At 41.9% G+C, this 11990-nt stretch overlaps 1 long non-coding RNA gene across 25 annotated transcripts in view; it reads right to left on the bottom strand.

Annotated features, from left to right (window-relative positions):
- The window catches only part of LOC106832101 (uncharacterized), a 225347-nt gene that overhangs the window by 111782 nt on the left and 101575 nt on the right, over window positions 1-11990 (bottom strand). For 20 of the 25 annotated variants that reach the window (XR_011497555.1, XR_011497558.1, XR_011497557.1 and 17 more), the window contains 3 exons: window positions 10692-10795; window positions 9901-10079; window positions 122-181 (listed from right to left, as the gene is read on the bottom strand). The exons of 1 other annotated variant lie outside the window; for it this stretch is intronic. This is a non-coding gene — a long non-coding RNA (uncharacterized lncRNA). Of the gene's footprint in view, window positions 1-121; window positions 182-1516; window positions 7990-9900; window positions 10080-10691; window positions 10799-11990 lie in introns of those variants that run through there. 4 more of the 25 variants (XR_011497559.1, XR_011497560.1, XR_006521742.2 and 1 more) reach the window with 3 other exon arrangements.

Genomic DNA, 11990 nt, shown 5'->3' with positions numbered 1-11990 from the left:
AAAGGAGTAGACAAAACTGACAAAAGAGACTCAGAGGGCTTGGGAAATGGACAGTGTATGCCTAGTCAAGCAGAAGTGACTTTCTTAGAGCTTGCTATCACATTGAAAATGATTTGCTTACCCAAATTGGAATTGCAAACAGAGTTCTCTTCAGGTAAACTGGCCACAGCTGGCAGCTGGCCTGGAAAATCAATAAAGCAGTTTGCAAATAGACTGAGTGACCAAATTAACGGGCTACAACATTGTGAGAGGGCATGTATCCTCCCTCAGAAAGGACTTATGGATATATTAATTTCATCAAACATGGCAGAGTGTACCAAAGGCCCAGGTTAAAGCGATGATTTCTCAGGACCACTGCAGCAAACCTGAACTGTAGTCCTTATTGCTGTTTTCTCACTGCCACATGCTATGGATAAGGGGAGCATTCATTGTTCCCAAGATACAATTGTTCAGAATGGGACAGATTAATGGCTAGCATTATTACATACCCAGGGAAGTAAGTAGCTGATGCTCCACAATGATATCTTAAAGCCTCTGTCAAGGGAAACTGATTTCCTGGTGGCTGGGCTACAATTAAGGCCAGAAACTAGATGGAACCTGGAATGTCTAAAGATGAACTCTAAACTCCAGTTACAGGAAATATGCTTTGCATAGCAAAGGGATACAAATGGAAAGTGACTCAGTAATATTTACTGATCTGTGATTTGCTAAACATTAGTCTTTTTACTATAATTATATAATAAAGGGTTTATAAGTTCTATAATTATATAACTATAATCATGTAATTCAATAAACGCCATATAACCTATGTCAAATAGAATTAAATAAAAATAAAACTTATGAGGATGATGATCTTCTGGACAAAAAACAAGTATTTAGGGAAGATGACCTAAAGCCCTCAATTGACCTAATATTAATGGAGAGCGCTTAGCCAAAGAGAAAGTAAAGTTTGTTCCAAAGAAATTATATACACAGCTCAGTGCATCTCTCAGTACCTATAAAAGGCTATAAGAGGTAGTGGATAAAAAAGGAAACAGAATTTGCCTTAGATAAGGGATTTCAAAAGGCTTGTGGAGGGGAACACCACAGAGTGTGTGTGGAGGGAATTTTCTCCCCTTATTGGATGATTCTGGTCCTAGTGGTCAGTGGTGTCTTAGTTTGTTCATTTCTTGTATCAAATTTTATTGAAAATTTTTAATAGAAATTATAATAAAATACCTGGGAAATATGCGACAGGGAAGCTATGCAAGGGGGATGATCTTCCACCCTGAAGATGGATGAGGCTTTTTCAGGGCCTCCATGTACCGATTTCGAATCCAAGAATGTACTGGGCTCACTGTATTTGGCCTTCAGGATGGTCCATTGTATCACTTCTATCTTAGGATTTTTAGCTCCATTACAGAGTAGAAACTAGTCACTTACTCTTACAGGGATCGTAGGACAGAACAGTATTTAAACTGAGAAGTCCCTACCCACCCTTTCCCCTCACTCCCCCATCACTTCCACCCCATCCCAGTGGTTTCTCATGTGCTAATGTGCCCTATACTCACATTGTCCTTTCAATCAACCTCAAACCAAAACACATCCTATGTGGTAATTGGGGACCCTGGAAATAGCACCTTAGTGTTCAAGATCCCCAGGTGCTTTTTTAATAAAATGGTTTAATTATAAATGTATTAACATAATAGAATACATTAAAAAATACTCATAAGATACAAAGAATCCTAAAATAATGAACACCCATGTACCCACCTCCTAGTGTAAAAAAGTGAGCAATAAAATTGTCTCTGAAGTCCCTTTTTGTCCTTCTGAGATACTGTCTATTTCTTCCTCATCAAAGGTAACTCCTATGCTAAATTTTGCTTTTCTCTATAGTTTTACTGCATTGTTTCTAAGCATAGATATATTGTTTTATTTTGCATGTTTTTGCCTTTTAATAACGTGAATGATACAGTATGTTTTCTTCTATCACTTGCTTTTTTTTTTTTTTTTTTAAAGATTTTATTTTTTCCCTTTTTCTCCCCAAAGCCCCCCGGTACATAGTTGTATATTCTTTGTTGTGGGTCCTTCTAGTTGTGGCATGCGGGACGCTGCCTCAGCGTGGTCTGATGAGCAGTGCCATGTCCACGCCCAGGATTCGAACCAACGAAACACTGGGCCGCCTGCAGCGGAGCGCACGAACTCAACCACTCGGCCACGGGGCCAGCCCCCTATCACTTGCTTTTTTTAACTCATTATTATTTTCTTAGAGTTCAACCAGCTTGTTGCATATAGCTATAATTCATGCTGTAACATATGCCATTGTATGACTTATAGGATCCTAGTTACACCTATTTCAGACCACTTGGCATTTCCCACATATCATTAATTCTCTGTACATTTGGGGGGCATTGCCTTTTTTTCTCTGTGTTTCATTTTGAATATTTTCTAATGCTAGTATTCAGGTTCACTGTTCTTTTCTTCCACAGTGTCTAATCTGTTCATCTCATCCTGAGTATTATTTTTGCTTGTGGATATTTATTTCTTAAAGTTCCATATGAGCCTGTAGTCTAGGGTTAATTTAGACCCATTATTAAGGTGAATCCTTTTGAGGATTTTATCTGATGTCTCATGTATTATGAGGATTTTCCACTCTGGTCTATGGGAACCAAATTATTCCAATCTTTGTTGAGCCCCCGGGTGTCCTTGTCTACCTATTGTCTGGTGTTTAAAAACTGTTATTTCATGTATTTTGCATTCATTTTCTAGTTGTTCAAGGCGAAAGTATAAAAATCTGGTCTCTATCACTCAATTTTAACTGGAAGCAGGAATATCTAACCATCAAATTTCAATCATTTTTAATTTCTGGAATATGTTTAGTTCTTTTATAAATCTTGTTCTTTACTCAATTTCAGATTGTTCCTGTATATTTTGAAATTTGTTTAACAGGCTTTTCTTCCACATCCCATAATCTCAGTGCCTGAAATCTGGTGTTTTTCTGTGTCTCCTGGCTTTCACTCAAGGTAGCTTCTTTCTTTGTGAGTTCTTAAATTGTTTTGCTATTGTGAGCTGCTACTTTTTATCTGGAATTTAATTCTTTGAGAATGAGAATAAATTCTTCCAAATGAAATCAGTGTTTGCTTCTGCCACACATCTATGGAAACTACCAGTCCAGAATCACTTAAACTAAATTCTCAAATTGAGATTTTTGTAGACCTCTCAGGTTTGGGGGCAGCAAACAGATGAAAGGGCTAGTATGTTAACAGTTTCTCAGGAGGTATTCCCATCTCCTCAGTTCAATTCCAAATTTAAGTCCAACAATTATGTTTGCAGTCCCCTGCAGATGTGGGAATGGAGTTTTTCTAGTTTGCCATTAAAACGATATATTTCTTTAGAGTCCCAGTTGTATGGTGTATCTCCTATTCAAATCTCCAATGTGAGAGAGCCTTGGGTCCTATGACCCATGACATTTGAAACCATGCAAGCAACGGCCTAAGAAAATACCTAGGTTGAAAGCCAGATAATGAGATCTAATTACGTCTCAGAGGTCCCATATTCATTTTTGCCTTAATGTTCTTTAATATCTTGTTTCATCATGCATGCATTTGGAAATTTTTAAAGATAATTGACCCAATATTTCTAGCTGTTTTCACTGACAGAGTCAGTCTAGGTGCCTCATTCATCACACTGGCAGAAACTGAAATATCACCATATTCTTGTTAATTTTGATTGCAGTACGTTTGACAAAGACATTTTAATTAACCCAACTTTAACATCCTTTTCCTTTGTATCTGCTATCATTGCTTCACATTAAGTGATCTTAATGTGATCACTGAAAAGAGCATTCACTTGGGTTTTTTTCCTTCTAGTATTTTAGAGCTTCATTATTTACATTTATCTATTTAACCATTTGGAATTTATTTTACGAAAGATCCAAATTTATGGTTTTCAAAATAGTTAGCCACTTATCTTGGCACTCTACATCTGTTTCTGGTTTGTGCTATTATCTTTATATGTTGAACTGCCGTGTAAACTGTTACTATTCCTGTTCTATCCATATTGGTTCATTGATCTGTCATTGGATTCTTGCAGTAGTCCTACACTCCAGCGTTTTAGTTACCGTAAATATTTAGGATGTTTATTTACCTTTTGGAGGGTAAGTTATACCTACTTATTCTTTTCTGCAATTTCTTATTCTTCTTAGATGAACTTTGAATGGTATTTCTAAGCTCACAAACAATAGGATTTAGACTGAGAAGTCACCAAAATATTTAAATTAATTTGGCAAGAATTGATATTGGCCTCAATCACAAAGCAACTTTATTTCATTCTCACACTTGTCCTTTTATGAGAGGTAATATTTCACTGTCCCATCAAGAAAAGTCAGCACTCTCATGACTTCTGCAGACACTCTTAAATAACAGAGAATCCTGTGATCACTTGGTCTCAAAATAGCCTCATTTCAGAAATTAAAATGTTGTTTCATATAATAATTCACAGTTCTATCTTCATTCATTGTGACCCCTGTCCTGTCACCCCTAAGCAGGACCTACAGGGCCAGCTGTGAGGAGAAGCCAGCAGACAGGAGAATGGTGTATGTTCTGCTAATTCCCTCTTTGCCTAGTCACCTGCCCCTCCGCAAGTAGATGCAGTGCTGACCCTCCCAGGTTGCCTGGATGAAACAGAGGGATAAATAAGGCAAGTTCTTACTTACCTGGCACTCTTAGAAGCTGGCTTTGTGTTCTGAACTTGGCAGATGTGTTTTTGTTTTTGTCTTTGATTTTTTTGAGGAAGATTAGCCCTGAGCTAACATCTGCCGCCAATCCTCGTCTTTTTGCTGAGGAAGCCTGGCCCTGAGCTAACATCCGTACCCATCTTCCTCTACTTTATATGGGGGACACCTGCCACAGCATGGCGTGCCAAGCGGTGCTTAGGTCCGCACCTGGGATGCAAACCGACAAACCCCGGGCTGCTGGAGCGGAACATGTGAACTTAACTGCTGTGCCACCAGGTCAGTCTCTTGGCAGATGTTTTCACCTGATGCTTTCTCTGATGAGATACTTTATGATCCTTCAGGATCCATCAATCAACCATCACTAGGGGTCTCTCACTTTCTTTTCTGTGTTCAGATCCACTTGGCTTTTCCAGATGACCACTTACTCATTCTGTAGGCCCTGAGAATCCAGCAATACCTTGAGCTTCTCTCTGCTGAGTTCCAGTTGCCTTCACAGCAAGGCAAGTCCTTAGATAATCTCACATTTGATTTCACATAGGGTCCATCTCTGGTCCACAGAAACACTTTCTTGGCCCCAGTACACTATGGGAGAGCTAGTCACACACAGCAGCCACCTTGCCATCAGTTCATCCATCCATGCCTGCCTAGCTCATTTCTTGCCCTTTACTCAAGTAGGAATCAAGCACCAGACCACTGTGCTCCTTACCAAAAGTCACATATATAAAATTTTCTACATAGTTTTGTTGACTTGAAGGAAGAAGAGCCAACACACAGCACCACCCACCCCCCAACACACACACGCTCCTTGCTCTGTATGAGGAAGTAACGAGTTCACAACAAAGTTCTTTTAAAGAGACTCCTTCTCGGGGCTGGTCCGGTGGTGTAGTGGTTAAATTCATGTGCTCCACTTCGGCAGCCTGGGGTTCGCAGGCTTGGATCCTGGGCACAGACCTACACACTGCTCATCAAGCCATGCTATAGAGGCATCCCACATGCAAAACAGAGGAAGATTGGCTCAGATGTTAGCTCAGCCACAATCTTTCTCACCAGAAACAGAACTCCTCAAAAACATTCCCTCCAAATTCTCTGTGCTGACTCATTTGTACACTTGATGTAGGTGAGAGGTTTAAGAGTCATCTAACCAGTTGTAGATCAGCCACTTCAAACTTTTTCATGGCGGCCTCTTTGGCATGTAGAACCTATTGTCTTTACACTTCAAACCAGAAATAGGAGGTGTCCCCTTTGAAAATTGTGTTAGGTCAGGACAGGAAGTAAGGTGATGGATGGATATATAGGCCCTTTGAGAGTGATGTGTTTGATGCTCAGACTGAGGCACAAATCACTTAAAAGTGTAACTATGCCTGTTCCGAGAAAGTCCAGGCTCTTGATGCAATGGCCTGAAACATCTCCCTCTGAAGCTCCTTACTACAGAGCCTGCCATCATTCCATACTCCTCCAGTCTACTCTATTATGTCCTTTCTATGTCCCCCCACCCGCCCCCATTTTTACAGAGCATTTCCCCTTTACCCTCATATTTGTAGGACTGTCAGGTAACCCTGCCTCTGGAATTCCTGCATTCCTCATGAAAGAGGCTCAAAAGTTTTTTAGGAGCTTCTCCCAGGGGAAGAGAATATTCAGCTTCATCACCAAATGACCTTCCTTTCACTGGTAGTTTCCTCCCACATCACCACATAAGTGGCCTCTCCCACAGAGGACATTCATGACCATATCTTGTCAAATGTCAAAGCTGTCTGAATGGCTGCCTGGGCTTCCAGGGACCTGAGACTTCCATGTTCCATGTGACTTCACACAGTTCCATGGACCCGGGGATGGACAGAAATATGGCAACACACAGACTCTGCCTCCAGGCCCAGGTAGGAGAATTCACCAGCAGAGAAAATAAGGACTTTGTTTTATTTTTAACTTTTCTTCAGCCCATATTTTTTTTAGTAGAATGGTTTTTAAAGACCCAGAGAGTTCTGATCCTAGCCCCACATATCCCTGGCATGAAAAAAAGAAACTGCTGTCCTTTACAACGAGGCGCATTTCCTAAACATTATCTTTAGACTAACTGATCACTTACAAGACACAGGAGTGTCATGGGGATTACTAGGCTTCAGATTTGACTATGAAAAATGAGATATTGGATGGGATGATTTCTTTGGTTCTTTCCCAATCTAGGATCCATCATTCTAATCCCAAGTACTTTAATTTTCCTTTTGTTTCTTTAGGTAAGCGATGAGACTCAATGAGCATTGGCATGGAGCTGAAAGAGAAGGCAAGTGGGCATTTAAAGCAGAGGCTTGAGTTCTAGACTCTGCTTCAGAATCCTGGGGTTGGAAGTTCCATATCATGCTGTTCATCTATCTCCTATCAATTTTGGAGACTTGATTGGAAATTCTGAAGAGCTATCTGGTCTTCAGAGTTCCTTTCACTTCTCTGATCATTTGTAGAGTCCTTGGTGCTGGGAGAAAGTGAGCAAAACAACAGAGCAGCAGACCGGGGAAATCTCTTCCCCAGCTGTGCTTATCAGAGGCCTCTTCACTTCCCTAAACAGCACCAGATGGAGTTCCACTAGGATCTGAAAAAGTAAATAATGCATACCCAAGTTGGGTTTTTCCTATCACCCAATGGACAAGAGGTTGTGAGTTAAAAATAAAGGATACTAAACAAGACTGCTTTCCCTAAGACTGACAGAGAAGCTGAGAGTGACCCAGCTGGGCAGAGGCGAAGCTCTTCAGTCAAGACTTATTCACACCGCAGCCCTATCTAAGACCCCAGAATAGAGTGGCCTCCATTGGCTACTGAAGTCTCCTTTTCAGAACACAACGTTTATAAACACGAGTTTCCAGAGCAAAAACATTTTCTAAATAGCCTAGGTTTTCTTGACACCCTGTGGTCAGAGACCCATGAGACTTAAGATTATTTTCGCAGTATACACACACCTGGTAGCTCAAGGATCTGCCTAGAAGGTAAGTTCTGTCAGCCCAGTGGGCTTATCCCAAAGCATATGATGTTCAACTTTTAAACAAACAGACCCCTTATATATAAACCCTTCATTTAAAATCCAACAATTAGACCTTATAGAAAGAGAGCAATCACAGCCATCTCAAGGTACAGGTTGCCATTCCTTAGGGTCACCAATACCAGTCATATCCCTGGGAAAAGCTACTCCTTAAAGGAACTGATTCACTGGACTGGAGCCACGCTGCCTCCTGTGAGCGAGCTGGGAGGGATAACATCCTTGAGGGCCATCTTCTCTGACAACTGCAAAGCTGTAAAGAGACAATAAGGTCCCTCTTACCCTCACCCCTCCTAGCTTCTCCCCAGAAGAAGCACCAACATAAATTATGATTCAAGAAAACAATTTGATTAGGAATCCAAGACCTTCTGTTTAAAATGGCAAAGGCATACTTTTCCATTTTCCTACTAAATTCCCAAATAGGTAAAGTTGAACACGCAGACACACACAAACTATGACTGAAAGCAAGCTTTTGGTAAATTAAGTGGCATTTAGAAATTTCAGACAACTTATAAGGTTAATTTAGTGAAAACAACCAAAGCTGCTGAATTTTTTAACCATATGAAATAAGGCTGCTTTACCTTCTTTAAAGAAAGTAGGAACACACTTTATCCCCCACCCACGGAGGGCTCCCCCATCAGACCTGGGATCCATCCAAACAGAACACTAGATGGCTGCCTCTCTACTGCACAATTGATGCCCTTGAAATGGCCACAGTGGCACTTTAACCCCATCACCGCTGTCCATCTTGCTACCTCCATCCGAGTACTGAAACTCCCAGTAAACAAGAGCCCGGGGTGGGTGAGTGGCTGGAGGATGTGACATGGAAATAGATTTCCCACCAGTATAATTCCATACAAACACCCAGGTAGCTACTGATGATGAAGACTAGCTCTTCATTCATCTAATCGGAGCAATAGAAATACAGGTCTGAGAGGTCCTCTTACAGCAGCATCAAAGAACCTGCCACAAACTAGGAAACGAGCTGGAAGCTACCTGACTTAACCTAATTTCAGCTACAGAAGTGATAGAAGAACATCTATACACTGTTTTGAGGAGGAGGAAGCAGAGCCAGAGAAAGAAATGGCAAGTGCTGGGACTAAGTACATTTTTGGGAGGAGGGCACATAGACACACACACACAGACTCGTGTGCACACACAAACACAAACATCAGGTCTATGTGAACACAGACTCATCTACATGTGTTTTGCGAGTTTAGTTCATAATGGTTCAGTTCACTTGAGCTTGCTCCTATCCTTATAACACTGCAGACCCCCAGGTTTGAGTTTTAAGTAGCAGATTCAAAATACACAATGAGATCACAATGATTGTGAAGTCAAAGAATCAAAACTTGAGTCACTTCCTTCTGTCATTTTCTCTGACCTCTCGGAATTATTTGTGTTTAAAATTTAAACAGTGAACACAGTGTGATTCTGTAAAGCACAGTATTTTTTCCAAGGGCAAATATATACAAGTTCATGATGCAATATTTTACTGAAATTGATTATTCTCTTTAAAATTCAAATGTATACTCTTTAAATTGTTTTAAAACCAAAGAGTGAATCCAGAAAGGGATTCCTAAATTCCTTAATTATTCCAGGATTCCTGACAATAATTTTTCTGTGTAGAGAAGAAGGTGTCAAAATGGACCCACTTTGCATAGCCAACCCACCAGTTGCACCTCTCTAGCTGTTTCACCCACCTCCTAGAACTTTCTTCCCCAGATAGCCCCATGGCATGGACCTGTACATCTTTAGGCCTCTGCCCAAAAGCCACCTTATCCAAGAAGTCTCCCATGTCTATCATCCACATCCATCAGTTTCTGTCTTCCTAGCCAGATTCACTTGTCTTCATGTCACCAGCCACCTGTCAAGTTAAATATTGGCTGGTTCATTGCTCACTGTGTCTCCTCTTCCCCAGGAACTCCCTGCTCCCTGGGACAGCAAAGACTTCATTTGTTTTGTTCACATGCCGGTTTTCAGTACCCAGAACAATGCCTGGCCTGTCCCCAAGCAGGCACTGGATAATTATTCACCAAAAAAAATAATAATTAGGTGATTTCTGGATCTATTACTGCATGATTTACACTTTACTCGCTGACCTGGATTGCCACTTTTATTCAGTAAAATCACTTACTCAATACACTCAAAGACAAAAGCTTACATTTGTAATCTACAGGGTAACCAGGTTGGTGGTGGGAGGGAGAGAAAGTGGCTGAATTTCAGGAAACAGCAAGGCCATTCACATCCGCTGAGAATGAATTTGGAGACGCTGCATTTTCTCCCCCGCACTGCTGGATGGCTGAGGTGTCACCCAACCCTGCTTCGCCTTCTCCTTCACACCTTTAAAGAAAATCAAGAGCACTGACTAGTAAGCATGCACGGAACTCTAACAGATCTCAGGGTTCCAGCTATAAGAAGCATCACATGCCAAAAGGAAGATTGCCAGGCAGCTGAACACAATACGACACGACATGAAACATCAGGGAACTTGTAGGGGAAGAAGAGCAATGCCGCTCTGGGCTGGTGACACCCTCATCCCAGCCTTGGCACTATGGTGGCAATGAATGGGACACTGACTTCACTTTGCTCCAAACGGTGATGGGTCTATATTGCTCAAAGTTCTAAATGGAAACACCCGCTCCTCTAAAAGCAGATGAGGCAAAAATAAACCCATGTCTGGTCTTTCTATTCTTTGTCATAGATCTATTTGGCCACCGGCTTCAGACCGTTTAAATGATTTCAGATTTAAAACATGCTTTAAAATCTAATAGCGCAAGCTTTTGCTTGCTAATTTTACTTATTTTTCTTTTTTCCCTGGGTAAGTTTCACTTGTTCTTGCAAAATAAATTCTTATAAATAAATAGTAGAAATACCACTCCAAGTTCAAAAACTCCTATTGCAGTTTTGATTGGAACTGTATCAAATGCATCAACTCTTTTGGGGAGAACTGACCACTTGGCAACATGGGGTCTTCCTCCCGTGAGCGGTGGTGGGTCCTTCCATTGACAGAAGTTCCTGCTGAGTCCGGAGCCTCCCAACAAACTGCTGACAGGCGACTGCTAGCGGGAAAGGAAAGATATGAAAAACAGGACATGGCCAACCCTCTTCCGTCCTGGCCGACTGTCCCTGCATGGGCTCCCCCACGAGCCCAAGCTGCTCTCAGTTGGCCTCCTAGCTTCCCCTCACCTCTGCACAAGGCAGACATAAGCTAATCCCTGAACCTCTTCATGATTGCTATTGCCAATCTAAGTCATTTCCGCTAACGCTGAATCAATTTGGCTTCCTCATGATGTTAGGTATCTGCTCCACAAGACTCTTGACCTCTCTTAACCCAACTCCCCCTCTTGTTCAGAGCCATTTGCTTCTCTTGCTCCTTTCTACACTTTCTATCCCAAATGCCTTCTTCCTTTTGCTTCCTCTTCACCTACACAAAGTCACTCTTAATAACTAACATTGACAATTTCAAAAGTCATAGGCTCACTTTGCTTGAGAAGGTACCATCCATGGACCACCTCAGAAGCACCTTTGAACATGAGGCCCAGGCTCAGCAGGGAAAGAGCCCCAACAGGCCATGGAAAACCTGAACCCCATGGAAGCATCGCCAAAGCCAGTCGCTTCTCCTTCTGACCTTCCCCTCCTAGATGAAACCGACCCTCCCTCTTCCCACCTTCCCTTTGAATGGGTCCCTCTCTCACCTGAAGGCCACCTGAGAGCCCCTTTGCTAGAATACTTGCTTCAGTGTTTCAGTCTTTTGAGATGAACATGTAGCTGAGAAAATGTCATCAGGATGTGACATTGCTACGTCCAGCTGTAGGCAACTTCTTCACCAACCGGCTCATACTTCTTTCTGGCTAAATTTTCTCAACATCACCAATACAACAAGACTCACATGGAGAACACCATTCAGAAGCTGTGGGCAATGGCTGAGTGGTCACCAAGGTTCTCAGTGACCCTATGACATAATCAGCAGAGTGGCACAGTCCGTGAGTTTCAGACCAAATGGAGGAAATGTAGCTGTGGCTGATGCCCCACTGTCCAACTGTCCAGCCCAGGGAAAATGGCCTTCTCCCCAGAGGGCCATTCCTGGATTCGTTCATTTTTAGTACTTGTCTTGCTTCACTGTGCACGTGAAATGAGTTGTTTTTGCAAACCCGCAGAAAGTTTTGATCCTGATCTGACGTACTCCTTTATAGCCAAGGGATTGCAGGACAGCCTGGCAGTGACTTCCTCGGCTGCCTCCCATCTTTGGAG

This window comes from Equus asinus, chromosome 2, assembly GCF_041296235.1.
Source record: "Equus asinus isolate D_3611 breed Donkey chromosome 2, EquAss-T2T_v2, whole genome shotgun sequence".
NCBI lineage: Eukaryota > Metazoa > Chordata > Mammalia > Perissodactyla > Equidae > Equus > Equus asinus.
The sequence above is the reverse complement of the archived record's forward strand: the minus strand, read 5'-3'. Positions and strand labels throughout refer to the sequence as shown.